The sequence below is a fragment of the Acartia tonsa genome, chromosome 13, assembly GCF_053477335.1.
Source record: "Acartia tonsa isolate MP-2025a chromosome 13, ASM5347733v1, whole genome shotgun sequence".
NCBI lineage: Eukaryota > Metazoa > Arthropoda > Copepoda > Calanoida > Acartiidae > Acartia > Acartia tonsa.
In genome coordinates this window covers 44440579-44453183 of record NC_137272.1, presented here as the reverse complement: position 1 = coordinate 44453183, position 12605 = coordinate 44440579, and the positions used below count along the sequence as shown (strand labels likewise).

Below are 12605 nucleotides of genomic sequence, written 5' to 3'. Positions count from 1 at the left end.
ATATCCCATAATATAAAGTAGTAAGGTTTTTTTAGTCTAAAGCTGGAGATTTCAATAACTACTGAATTAATTCATTTTTAGGAAAGTTACAAAAAGGTCTTGGTTAGGTTTTAGGCTATTTCATGTTTAGATTTAAGCCATGAGAATGTTAGTTTAAGGTTATTATTGTGCCCCCTTTTAATAAAGAGCCCCTAGATGCTTAAGTCGCAGCCGCAAGTTTATTAAAACCAGCTTTTCTATGAAGCACAACTACATATATTGTATCTTAACTCAAATTTTGTTGAATTTAATGAATATAACTTTCTTTATAATAAGATGATAAAAGGTGATAAAACCAATGAAAGTGAGAAAGTTGAAGAAAGAGAGAAAGAAAGAGAGAAAGAAAGAGAGAGAGAAAAAGAGAGCGAGAGAGAGAGAGAGAGAGAGAGAGAGAGAGAGAGAGAGAGAGAGAGAGAGAGAATGAGAGAGACAGGGAGAGATAAAGATAGAGAGAGAGAGGGAGAGAGAGAGAGAGAGAGAGAGAGAGAGATAGAGATAGAGAGAGAGTAAGAATGAAATATAAAAAGAGAGAAAAATATTAAATAAAAAAGAATTACAAATCTCATATATCCATACAATAATTAATTTGCTTAGACAAAAAAAAGACATTTATAAAAGTACAAAATTTTGAAAAATTAATGATTCTTACATTTTTAGGCCTTTTTCAGTATTTATTCTTATACGCCAAAAATACATAATAGCAACTAAATAAAAGGGGGGTGTTTAATGTTCAAAAAAGCAGTTTGGGGGAAAGCTCCAGGGAGAGAGCACATATTGGTACCCAAAGTTTTATAAACACATTCATTTGTTTGCTTGCTTAAAAAGTTTGGGTAAATTTACATAAGGGATAAGACAATGGCCGATAGATTGATGTACATCCCAAATGACGCTAGACAAAATTAACCCCTCTGTGGCGTAAAATTGGTAGTTGAAATATTTAAACACTCGAATTGATAAACCAATCAATTAAAATTCACTAAAGCCCCAAAGGTGCTAAGTCAACGAATAATAAACGTTATTATAAACTTTAAGGACTAGTCTAATAAACAGGATATTGTCCCAATCTCTCTGGAAAATTTATGCAATGATATATTGCAATTCACAAAAACGAATGGACACTATTCTAATAATCTATATTTAAATTTGAATATTCATCTGAAATGTCAAATATCATAAAGCTTCTGGAGATAACAAAATTCTGGTTTTACCTTCAGGGATCTTAAGGGATAAGACAATGGGGGATATATTGATGTACATTTCCAATGATGATAAACAATTTTACCCCTTCTGTAGATTAAAATTATAGGTTGAATAAACCAATGACAATTCTTTTAAAGTACCCAAAGTGTTAAATCCAACGAATAAGTTAACATGGTTATAAAACTTTGGGTAGCGGTGAATTTTATAGTGTAATGTCCCTCCCACCCTGGGTTTTACTCATTTTATATTGAAAAAAAACATATTATATCCATAAGTATCGCAGTTATAACTTTAATATTTTTTAGAGTTTAATTGCCATATAGTTGATTTTGCAAGGTATAATAAAAAAATATTCGTTATACTTATCCGATTATATAGGCAAAGTTAAAACTTTAGAGGAGCAAACTTTTTACCATATCGGTCCAGTGGTTAGCGACAGGGATTTAAAGCGATAAGACAATGGCCGATAAATTGAAGTATATTCTCAATGATAATACACAAAATTATCCCTTATTTACATTACAATTAGTGGTTGAAACGTTTCGACACTCAACTAATTTAACTAACTATTTTAAATTTAATAGAAGTCTCCAAAGTTGTAGAATTATTATAAAACTTTGAAGACTATTGATATAAATTGCCCAATGACCCCTCCCTCCCTGGGTTAGCGATCATAGGCTACAGACAGACATCCTGTTACTTTAACAAAAGGATAATTATCAAATTTTCGAAGCGCTTCGCGCCCTTGAAATTGAGTAGGCATTAAAAACAAGAATTTAGATAAGTTGATGATAATATTTCAACTTTTATTGGCCACTTTTTAATTTATTAGTTGCTTCACCCCAAGCCTTTAGTGAGGGTTAAAAGATGTCAGAAAAATAGCCTAAACCCAACCACAGACATGTATAAAGCTTCCCTTAAAAGTACAATTCATTGGGACCTCCGGTTTCCAAGATCTTTAGCTTCAGACAATTTGTCTGTAGATAACTACTGTTTACTGATTTTTATCAAAATAGGTTGCTAATATGAACCTCTTTTTTTAGTAAGTTCGTTCATCAAGTAGGAGGGAAGTGGAGCTGAAGGTAAAGGAGGTAGATCATTATTTTAGCCAGCTAGGTGTATCAATTTATTAGAGTACATGAAAATCTGACAATTTTATATCGATTTCAGTTTAACATGTTTATTTCTTCTAAAAATAACAAATTTTTTTGGGTATTTTTCATTACAATTTTATGAGAGTATAAAACAATTCTCTACAGTAATAATATTTTACTACTGGCTTTAAACTTGTAAATATGAAAAAAAAGAGCAAAAAACGTCTTATTTTATGTAGTATGTAGTTCAATTAGAAATAGACAAATCTCATGGTATATCACACTGGTACCCAAAGTTTTATATCTATGTTGTTTTCTCCTAAACTTTGGGTACTTTTGGAAGAATGTTGATGTGCTGGTTTTTATACTAGAAATGTCCAAATTGAAGGGGTAATGTTGTTTACCATAATTGGGAATGTATATAAATTTATCGTCCATTGTCTTATTCCTTAAGATCCCAGATTTTTTTTTTGTTTTACTCTACCCACCGAATAAATCGTAAACATTTATTAAATGTTTGGTAAAATGGGCTCAGAGGCATTTCAAGGAAAACTTACTAAAAGATTGGGAACTTTTTATTGTTTGTCGTTTATCCATCTATCTATTTATACCATGTTTATCAATGTTAGAATAGTTTTATCTATCTAAAACTTTGTTCGTAGTGATTCCTATGCTGATAATGATAAATCTAGGAACTCCGTTAATAATAAACAAAAATTACCCCTTCTGTAGTTGTAAACTTATGTTGGTTAAAAACTTTGGACACTTCAAGTTTGAAACCAACCCAATAAAATTCAATAAAAGTACCCAAAGTTTTTTATTAACACGATTATAACTTTGAATACCAGGAATTTAGTACAAATAAGTAAGGTTTTAGGCTATTTTCAACGACTTTAATTACATAATCCTTGGGGCTCAACTGCAGACACCCCTGGCGCCCTGGCGTAGAACCATCCAAACATTTTTAACTCTTTTTAGTCAAAATTTTACCCACAAAAATTAGTGTATCTGCTTTTGAGCAAAAACATTTTTTTTTATTCAAAATTATCTTCTGTCTAAATTTAAAAAAAAATATGTCCCATATAACGGTAGTTTGATAATTCTTATATAATTCTTTTAAAAGTAACATGATGTTAGTCTGTCTGTACCAAAGGATCTTACTAACAGCTGAACCGGTATGGTTCTCCTCAACAGTGAAACTTCGCATAGGTACAGTAAAGTTTTAAAATTATAACTACTCTCTCAAGAGAAATCGCCCCTAGAAAAAATCATATTTTAAAAAATAAATTTTAATAAATACATAAATAGCATATTATTAGGTTTAAAGAAACACTTATAAGATAGAAAAATACACCAAAAATAATAATAATCATAATAGGAGGAAAAAACATCTAGACCTTAAAGGGACAATCTAATACTTGGTTTCTAATATGTGAAAGCAGGGATCTTAAGGGATAAGACAATGGACAATAAATTCATATACATTCCCAAAATAGACCCTTCTGTAGACTAGAATTGTTAGAAACAAACCAATCAAAATTCAATTAAAGTACCCAATTTTTTTGGGCCAAATGACTAGGATAACATGGTTTTAAAACTTTGGGTACCAGTGTATTTTACCAGGGATCTAAAGGGATAAGACAATGGCAAAAAATTACGTAATCCCCAATGATGATACACAAAATCACCCCTTCCGTAACGTAAAATTAGTAGTTGGAACGTTTAAACACTCAACTTGATAAACCAACCAATCAAAATTCTCTCAAGTCCTAAAAGTTGAAAAGCCAGCGAATAAGAAAGCGTTATTTTAAAACTTGTTGACTAGTGTAATAAACTGCCTATTGTCTACTCTCTCTATAGTCAAATAGTCAAATATCCACTCCCTCCCTTAAAAAAAAACTTAATAAGATAGGTTCCTTTAAGACTAAAATTAGCTCCTATGTATTTTGTGTCGTCAGAAGACTTACTATGGCCCACCCTAAAGGGTTTTTATTACAGTAATGCGAAGCTCCTCTATGATTTGAATGTCTGTTTGTCCTTATGTTCGTCATTAAATTTACAAATACAGGTACATCTTCTACGAAAATACACAAATTTACCCTGTGAAAAAACCCTGAAGACTAGTGTAATAAATATTTCAATGTGCTCTCCCTCTTTAGACAAATAGGAAAATATTCTTTGTTGCGCTGAGTATCAATTTTATCATTCTTGTTTGTCCCACATTTATAATAATAATCCATCTATTTATCTATCTATCTATCCATCAATCCATAGGTCTATCCCAGGAAGAGAGGGGACAATGGGTTGTATATCACACTAGTCCCCAAAGTTTTATTATAACGTTTTCTTATTTGTTGGCTTAACAACTTTGGGAACTTTAATGAATTTTTATTGGTTCTCAGTTGAGTGATAAAACGTTTCAACCGCTAATTGAAATCTACATGAGGATACCATTGTGTATCATTTTTGGGGATGTACATCAATTTATCAACCATTGTCTTATCCCTTTAGATCCCTGGGTGCCTCTCCACCCTTTTTCTTATTCCCACAATATGTCATGTTAATATTTTACAGGGAGGGAGGGAGGGGACATTGGACTGTATATTATAAACATGTTTTCTCGTTGTTTAAATAAAAAAATTAAGGTAATTTTTTTTATTGTTGATTGCTTGGTTCAAATTGAAAGTGTCCTAACTTTTCCATTGAAAAATATCCGCAGAATAAAAACATGTTCCAATCATACTGAAAAATCATGTATTGTATCGTATTACAGACAGCTTTCCGCGGATATTAAAAGATTAAAGTTTTTTTTAGCCTTTTTCATTATTAAGGATATACATTAATTCTTCGTTCATTGTCTTATCCCTTTAGATCCCTGGGATATTTTGGGTGGGGTGGAGTGGTGGCCCATTTTTCTTTGATAATTTGTAAGGTCAGGGGGGTGGTGCATACAAAAAAGGGAAAATTTTACACATTAGCCAAAAAGCTTTTTTATGATAAATTCATCATCAACAATGATGACAAACAAAATCATCCCCTTTAAATCTGTTATTTAGAACCAACTAACCCATAAAAGTACCTTTATGCAGGGATCTAAAGGGATAAGACAATGGTCGATAAATTGATGTAGATCCTAATGATAGTATACAAAATTACCCCTTTAGTAGATTACAATTAGTGGTTGAGACGGGGCACTTAACCTAATGAACCAACCAATCAACATTTATTTAAAGTCCCTAAAGTTGTTAAGCCAACGAATGAGAAAACGTTATCAAAAAACGTTGGGGACTAATGTAATAAACAGCCCATTGTACCCTCTCTCTCTGACAATATTTTGTTGATTGAATTACAGCCAAAAAGCTATTTTTTAGTCTGTATTATTGTATTGACATCTTGAGTGATAATTTTATCATTGTCCCTAGATATGATGTAAAATATCTCACGCCCAAATTGACCAAAATTTTGGGAAAAACGGAACCATATGTTAATCAAAAACAACGATTTTTTTAAAGTTTATAAAAAAATATAAATCAATATGTAAAAGTAAAGGATGTTTGCCTGTCTGTTTTTTGTAGCTTAAAATATCGCTAACCGCTGGACAGATATGGTTCTCCTTTATAGTGATAATATCTGAACCCTCCCAAGAAAAATGACCCCTTTTCTCAATTGTCCCTAGAGGCCTCTAGGGGCGTAGCCATTAGCCACTTTAAATCAAATCCATAAAGTCGACATATACTATTAATATATGTCGATTTTATGTCAGCCCTAAATATGTAAGAAGCTTCAATGTAAATGAGATCCATATCGGTTCAGCGGTTAGCGAGATTCTATTCTTTGCATATACACACAAACAGACATCATGTTACTTTTATTTACTGTTTTGTATAGACATATATTTAGAAAAGGACCCAAAATGAAGCGAGAAAAAGTTGACTTTGCAATGTCATTTTATTTGGACATCCAGCTAGCTAGAGGACATCCAGAAAAAGAAAGGGACATCCAGTAACATTGGTAATTACAATCATTATCTATCTTTAAATGGTAGTCTGTCTATTTAGGGGGTTTTGTGTTTTCAAAGGGTTTGAAGAAAAAAGGATGTAAAATATACGTGGATATTATGACAGGGGACAAATTGTCGTCAATCTAGCTTGCTAACATGGAACTTATTTATTGGTCAGTTTGTTCATCCAGTAGGAGGGTTGTGGATGTTGTGTGGAGGGAAATAATCGTTACTTTAGACCGCTACAAGTTGCACGGTAATAGAAAACATGAAAATCTGGTGTAAGATCCAAGTTATGATATATCCATTTAAAGAAATTTAAAAAAAAAATATTTGGCTTAATATTACAATAGACAAAATTCTATTATATAAAGTGGTAAGGTTTATAGTTTGTATGTGGATTCTTAAAAACCTTTTTGGCTCACTGGCTCACTAAAATCAGTGAGGGTCGTTAAAACTTTATGTAAAAAAACCCTCCAAAATCGCATAAAAAGATAACAAAAATTAAATAAAATCATAAAAGGTTTATTAACATAAGATCTCGCTAATTAGTAAACCTGTTAAGTTTCATCTTAAAAAAGTTTAAAGGTCCCATTATGGTTTTGGACTATTTTAGTACCAACCCTCCTCTATATAAATCCGAAATCGATATTTTATATTGGTTTATGTCGACTATTTGGCTTTATTAAAAAGTGGTTGGGGCTTACATAAAATAGACATATCGACAGTCTTACATATCAGCAGTAGGAACATTACTAAAGAGAGTCTGTATAAATGTGTAAAATGGAGGGAGGGGACATTGGGCTGTAAATTACACTGGTACCCAAAGTATTATAACTAAGATATCTTGTTCGTTAGTTCAAAAATTTTAAATGCATTTTTATTGGTTGGTCTAAAAATTGCAATGTTCAAACGTATCAACCAATAACCTTCAACAGAAGGTGAAAACTTTGTATAATATCATTGGGCATTTATCTCATCCATCAAATATCGTCCATTGTCTTATCCCTTAAGATCCCTGAATAGAATTAAAATCCTAATTTCAGTTTAGTTTAATTTGACATATATAATAGATAATTGCATTAATTCTATCCTTATACTAAAGTAACAGGATGTTTGTCTGTCTGTGTGTCTGACTATGTGTCTGTCTGTGTGTACCGAAGGATCTCGCTAACCGCTGAACCGATCGGGTTCTCCTTAACAGAGTAGATTCTCATATGTCCTGGGAAGGTTTTTAACTATTTTGGGGGAGGGTACTACCACCCTCCCAAAAGAAATGACAAAAAAAATGAAAATTTTCTTAAAATCTGGGAGACTTCAACGTAACATTAAGAGGTATCCGTAATATAAAGAATTATCGTAGACTTTAACAAACAAAAACATTTAAAGTGCCACTAGAGGCCTCTAGGGGCGTAGCCGCTAGTCCTTATACTAAAGTAACAGGATGTTTGTCTGTCTGTGTGCCTGTCTGTCTGTGTGTACCGAAGGATCTCGCTAACCGCTGAACTGATCGGGTTCTCCTTAACAGGGTAGCTTCTCATAAGTCCCGGGAAGGTTTATAACTATTTTGGGGGAGGGTACCACCACCCTCCCAAGAGAAATGACAAAAAAATCGAAATTTTTCAAAATTTAGGGGAGAGTTCAACGTCAAATAAGGTGGTATCGTACATAAAAAATAACTTTAACAAACAAAAACATTTAAAGTGCCACTAGAGGCCTCTAGGGGCGTAGCCGCTAGTATCAAATATTTTATGAAGAACGAAAGAGAGGATATAGCAGGGATAAGACAATGGACGATGAATTAATGTAAACCCCCAATTATGATAAATAAAATTACACCTTCTGTAGATCAAATTAAAAGAAAAAATTTAGACCAGAGAGAGAGAGAGAGAAAGAGAGAGAGAGAGAGAGAGAGAGAGAGAGAGAGAGAGAGAGAGAGAGAGAGAGAGAGAGAGAGAGAGAGAGAGAGAGAGAAAGTGAAAGAAATTGAGAGAGAAAGAGAGAGAGAGAGAGAGAGAGAGAGAGAGAGAGATAGAGAAAGAGAGAGAAGGAGAAAGAGAGAGAGAGAGAGAGAGAGAGAGAGGGAGAGGGAGAGAGAGGGATAGGGAGAGAGAGGAAGAGAGAGATATGGAAAAGAGAGAGGGGGAAAAAACAAGACTGTCTTTTTATATGGATGAAATGTCTATTATTAAAAGTGACTTCTAAAAACTTTTAATTAACAAGAACAATAATATTAAAAGTTTTTAGAAAATCATTTAAATATTAAATCTCACTAATCACTGAACCGGTTGAGTTCAACACTTAAAAAAGCTTGTTAATGTTCCCGATATGGTTTTAAACTATTCCGTCTTTATATCGAAGTCTTGGGATAGTTTTAGGCTACTTGTCTTCCTACAAATAGCATAGCTTCCCGAGACACATTTTTAGAGGACAAACAGACATATCTGAAATTATAGAGTAGCTTCGCTACTAAGACTAAGAAGATATAATATTATCTACATAATAGTAGCATTTTCTCCTAGAGAGAGGGGACAATGGGCTGATTATTACACTAGTCCCCAAAGTTTTATAATATCGTTTTCTTATTTGTTGACTTTAAAACCTTGGGGTTTTCAGCGAATTTTGGTTGGTTGGCTCATTAAGTTAAGTGTTCATGATTTTCAACCACTAGTATTGTGTATCAACATTGGGGATGTATGTCAATTTATCGCCAATTGTCTTATCCCTTTAGATCCCTGACAATATAATATCTACATAATAGTAGCATTTTCTTTTACTAAAATTATAATTGGGGGTGCGTTCATTTTCGCATATCTGGAAATTGCTTATTCTTAGATAAAAGTAACAGGATGTTTGTCTGTCTGTGTTTTGCAAAGGATCTCGCTAACCGCAGAACAGATATGGTTTTCCTTTGTAGTTCATATAACTATTTTTGGGGAAGAGTAAATTTACCCTCCTAAGAGAAATCGCCCTTACAAAATATACTCCCTAATTTTTTTACCTTTTCTTTTTAAAAGTAAAATTTAAATTAAAGGGTTGTCCCCCCTTCCCTTTTACTTTTAAGTGCCCCTAAAGGCCTTAAATGGACAGTTAGTGCTGTTGTAAAATTTGCGATTCTAATAATTTTATAATGTGAAACATGTGTGGAAATGTATTCACACCAAATTATAGTCTCAATTATTCAGGAATCTTAAGGGATAAGACAATGCTAGATAAATTGATTTACATCTTGATTTGAAAAACAATAAAACTTAATAATAAACCCAAAAATTGTATAACAGACAAATAAAAACTTGTGTAAAAAACCTTGGGTACCAGTATAATTTACAGTCCAATGTCCCTGCCCTCCCTGCAATTATTTTGGGCTTTTATTACATTAGTTTTATTAACTTTTAGCTATATCAAAGTTTAAAATCTACAAGTTCTAAATAAAGTAGTAAGGTTTTGTTTGTAAGTTAAGATCTCGCTAACCACTGAACAAATTGAGTTCTCCATTTCAGGGAAGCTTCACAAACGTCACAGGATGGCTTTGGGCTATTTTTCTGTAATTTTAATATAACTTCAATGTTAATAACTTATCTTCAAATAAGTCTAAAAATTTGTAGATCTAAAGGAACCATACCCCTATATTTTGTGTGAAAAATAAAAAGGATAGGAAACGAAACAAGGATGACAACATCCATAAGCATTAATGAAAGTTATTTAATTCCCAAATAGGTCGTGCACATAAACATCTAAATGGGAGAGTGGGGTACACTCCAGAAATCGAAAGGGATAAGACAATGGCCGATAAATAAAAGTACATCCCCAATGATAATAAACAAAATTATCCATTCTGTAGATTGTTGGTTGAAACGTTTAATCACTCAACTTAATGTATTGCCCAATCAAAGTCCCCAAAGTTGTTAAGCCAACGAATAAGAAAATGTTACAAAACTTTGAGGACTAGAATAATAAACAGTCCAATACACACTCTCTCTTTAGGCACAATCCCTGTCAGAAAATGATGTTTTTATATCAACCTAAGTATGTAGTTGAGTTGTAATGTCATTAAACTATCGATATGTGTCGACATTCTGTAATTTTATTATATAAAGTAAGGATTTTTAGTTTCAAGCTAAGGATTCCTGAAAATGAACAAATTGTTTTTATTTTTTATAAAAGCTTCATAAGTATCCTAGGTTGGTTTTAGGCTATTTCCTAACTTCCCCAACCATCACCTAGAGGCGAGGGGCGACCATAACATAAGATAACATGTTGATATAATTTCAGCCATATAGACGACATAAATCCTATAATATGCATATCAATAAAATGTTTAAAGTTTTAAACCTCATTCAACATTTATGATAAATTAACGTACAGCAAGAACAACGATGATAAGCTACGCTTCTCAAAATTGAGCCAAACGTCTGTCTGAGGCACAAAAAAGTTTATTAAATATCAAAATTTTTGAAGACAATTTTTACTTTCACTCTTTCGCGTCTCTCAAGCATTTTTTAGGCAGAGGTTAAACTCAAATTGGGCGAATATTAAAAATGCGCGCCAGAAACTATTGTAGGTTGCAAAGGTACCCAACGTTTTATATTACATTTTTCTTATTTGTTAGCAAAAAACTTTGGGTACTTTTACTGAATTGTAGTTGATTGTTTTCAAACAAGTAGTGTCTAAACTTTTTAACCAATAATTGTAATCTTTTAAGGGGTTGCTTTGTTTATCATTATTTGGGATGTAGGATTGTATATCTAAATATCGTTCAATGTCTTATCCCTTAAGATCCCAAATCAATATTTTTCATAGCAGCATTTTTTAGATTATCAAAATTTGAGGTAGGCCGTTTTTAGGCTCTATTACGGGGGTCAAGTGTCAAGTTTTTGACTTTTTGATATTTGTACACACACACACACACACATACACACACACACATACACACACACACACACATACACACACACAGACACACACACACACACACAAACATACACACAAACACACACACAAACACACACACACAAACACACACACACACAGACTTCATTCATGTGCTACATTCCAAAGTCAACAAAAAATTGCAAATAAATACACACATGTATACTACAGGGAGGGAGGGGACATTGAGCTATTAATTACACTAGTACCCACAGTTTTATAATATTTTTTCTTATTTGCTTGCTTAAAAAACTTTGGGTGCTTTTGATTTGTTGTTTAATTAAATTATCAAAACTTTTCAACCAATAGTTTTAATCTTCAGAAGGGGTGATTTTGTTTGTTATGATTGGGGAAATATATACCTAAAGATCCCTGCATATATACTAACACATATCTAATTGTGGGTAATTTTTAAAATCCCTCGAAAACACTTCTTTAAAAATTACTACATTAAAAACTTTATGACGTTAACTGTAGAAGCTGGAAAATATATCATCCTATTATATATAGTAAGCTTATTTGTCTGTAGCGAAGGATCTCGCTAACCGCAGAACCGATATGGTTCTCCTTTACAGTGAAGCTTCTTATAGGTCCAGGGAAGGTTTTTAACTATTTGTGGGTAGGATATCTTCATCCTCCCAATAAAACATTTTCTTTTTAAAACTTGGGGAAAGGTGTAGAGTTTTCCACTTCTAACTTAAGTGCCCCTAGAGGCTTCTTGGTGCCTAGCCGCTGGTACTTTTTCTGTTAAGATCTTGCAATCTAATAAAACTAATCTAGGGAAGCTTTACATAGGTCCCCGGATGGTTTTGAGCTTTTTCATTTCTGAATATAGGTCTTGAAATGGCTTTAGGCTATTTTTCTTTTTCAGAATTCAAAACCCCTAGATGCTAAAGGGGCATCCGCTATAAATAAAAGGCATTGAAATTGTAAACCTTGGATTGAAGATACAAGTTTTTTTTTGTAGTAGAATAAAATATCAATAAATAACTTTATATTGTCACCCAAATAAAATGCTGAATTGTATGATTTCCTAAAAGGAATGTAAAATGCTATGATTAAGGAATACCAAGAATTAATAATCACATATTTTATTAAGTTCAAAATAAAATAAAAGCACATTTCAAATCAAATAATAATTAAAAATAACATTGACTCAATATTAAAGACTAAACAAAAATGACTTTTTAACATTATAACTATTATCTAACTAATTTAAATCCACCACCATTAGTATTATAACATTTTTTTTGAACCTTTTAAGTTTTCTTTAAAAAAAGTTTAACTTAAAAGATTCAAGCATATAATAAGAGTTAGTGTTTTTATAATAAAGCTCCTATTTT

The 12605-nt window shown here is 32.3% G+C and overlaps 1 protein-coding gene across 3 annotated transcripts in view; it reads right to left on the bottom strand.

The window, feature by feature from the left end:
* Positions 1-12605, bottom strand: part of LOC145335097 (uncharacterized) — a 59966-nt gene that overhangs the window by 15635 nt on the left and 31726 nt on the right. The gene's annotated exons all lie outside the window — the stretch shown is intronic.